The sequence below is a fragment of the Macrobrachium rosenbergii genome, chromosome 16, assembly GCF_040412425.1.
Source record: "Macrobrachium rosenbergii isolate ZJJX-2024 chromosome 16, ASM4041242v1, whole genome shotgun sequence".
NCBI lineage: Eukaryota > Metazoa > Arthropoda > Malacostraca > Decapoda > Palaemonidae > Macrobrachium > Macrobrachium rosenbergii.
Window position 1 is genome coordinate 33,653,762 of NC_089756.1, and position 2,500 is coordinate 33,656,261.

At 31.9% G+C, this 2,500-nt stretch overlaps 1 long non-coding RNA gene across 1 annotated transcript in view; it reads right to left on the minus strand.

Annotated features, from left to right (window-relative positions):
• Positions 1–1,976: 1,976 nt before the first annotated feature.
• Positions 1,977–2,500, minus strand: part of LOC136847021 (uncharacterized) — a 94,558-nt gene continuing 94,034 nt past the window's right edge. Inside the window, exon 3 of the long non-coding RNA XR_010855582.1 lies at positions 1,977–2,114. This is a non-coding gene — a long non-coding RNA (uncharacterized lncRNA). The remainder of the gene's footprint in view (positions 2,115–2,500) is intronic.

A 2,500-nucleotide genomic window follows, 5' to 3' on the forward strand; every position in this document is an offset into this window, starting at 1 on the left:
GTGAAAAAAATTAGAATCTGCAGTGGAAAAAAATGAAAATCTGTAGTGAAAAAAAAATGAAAATCTAGTGAAAAAAATGAAAATCTGTTAGCGAAAAAAATTAAAATCTATAGTGACAAAATTAAAATATATAGTGAAAAAAAAATAAAATCTGCAGTGAAAAAAAAGAAAATCTGAAGTGAAAAATAAAAGAAAATCTGCAATAAAAAAACGAAAAGCTGTGGTAAAAAAAAATTATGCAAACTTATAGAATAAAAAGGCAGCTAAGTGAATCTTCCTAATAAGTGTTATCGTGATTCTACTCTTTAATGACTGGGTACTCCAGTGTATAATAAAGCATAATTTTTATAAGACCAGCCCTTAAAGCCAGACCTGTGGGAATTAAGGATTTTGACTGCGGCCTACATAACATTATTTAATATTAATTAGTTGCTTCTGTCGCGGTAAATTTACTTAGCTCGTCTTTCAAATGCAAAGTTTTTACAATTAAATATGTCATTTACTTCTTTGTATTACCTACGTAATTAACTATCGTTATTTTGCCGCTAAACTCACACAGTCAGTAATTAATACTGTCCCAAATGAGAAGATTAGTAAAGACTTTATTACGAGATAATAAACACCCGAATCAGAAAGCAGAAAGGACAATAAAACCCAGAGAAAAGACAAATAAAAGAGAGTAAAACAAACAGTGTCTCTTACACGCAAGGTCTGCTAAGCGTAAGAAGAGCTCTCTCTCTCTCTCTCTCTCTCTCTCTCTCTCTCTCTCTCTCTCTCTCTCTCTCTCTCTCTCTCATAAATCACTAAAGATATGTTCTATTTCGTGGTACAAGATCTAAGTGCAATGAATGAATGGTGCTTTTTTAAGATGTAGTTCTCTCTCTCTCTCTCTCTCTCTCTCTCTCTATATATATATATATATATATATATATATATATATATATATATATATATATATATATATATATATATATATACATATATATGTATATATATTAATATTTGTTTTGTTTTCTTCAAATCTCTCATGGAGTCTTGTAGAGCGCTTCCATGCAATATCACCCGTACAGGAGTTCAGCATGCGATATCGAATTAACCTTTCCGAAATCTAAATAAAAAAAATAACTGAATGTTAAAAACTCAAGTGGATGTGTTAAAAAAGAGTGACAGAGAAGTAAATTATAAAAAAACATATGCGTCATTATCGCTTCGCAAACCAAAGGTTAAAAACAGTATAAAAAATTACAAAACAACCCAGATCTCAAGAAAAATATCTTGCAATGATCAAGTCTTACCAAAGATATTTCCCAAGAAAAATACTAAACAGACCCAGCAAAAAAAATTTCACAAAAACACATCGGAATTTCGAAAAAATAAAAAATTATATTTTTGTGGAAATGACAAAAACCGCCCATGCAAATATTTCCTTCAGGAGGGTCACAGGAATTCGGGGAGGGGGAGGGGAGGGAGGCCACTTCCAGAGGCATCTCGGGACATATTAGGCTTCATTTGGGGCCATTTTGAAAAGGGGGACTGGATGGGCCTTCGCATCGACACACTTTGGCCTTAAGTCCCAAAGCCTTTTCGCGAGGGTTTTAAAAAAGGCTTTACTAAGTCCTCCCCTCCCCAAACTCCCTCCTCAGGCCACCTCCTGACCGTAGGCCAAACATCCCCGTCCCAACAACCATCCAACCCCACCCTGATTGCATTCGATTACCAGAAGTTAAAGTTGCCAAAAGCAATAATATTCTTTCCCCAAGTTCATTTTTATTCCCGAAAAGTGGAAAGAAAATAACACAGTTATGATTTAATCAAGCGCATATATATATATATATATATATATATATATATATATATATATATATATATATATATATATATATATATATATATATATATATATACATATATACATATATATTATATATATATATATATCCATATATAATGTATACTTATAGATATATAAACACTGGGATATCAACAAAATTCGTCATGCTTCTAGAGTCTTGAAAATGAAAGCATAATTGCCAAAACGAAATAATTTCACTTACCTTCATAAGAACGTGTGACCGAGTTGCCAGCTATGTTAATTTCTGACAGTGCCCATTCTCCTGCAAAGACAAAAAATTAAAAAAAAATTATTTTATGACAGTGAGATAGTGAAATAGTGACATCATCTGATACGTGACATCATCATCATCCTATGAATATTTATAAAGATACTTATAGATTTCATTCCATCGCATTGATGCAGAATCAATTTCCCTTCCAGTTCTGTTACCGGTATGCTGATACATGTAAATGTACAATCAATTTTCTTCATTTTTTATACTTTTTTATCTATTTATCTATTCATTAATTTTTTTTCTTTTTAATAAGTGGGATCTCCTCTTTCTGTATTTCCCTTTACTTCCTCTTACTTCTTCCTAATGAACACCTTAATATTCTTTGGAAGCTTGAATTTCAAGTCAGTGGCCCCTGTGGTGGGCTTGTTCTA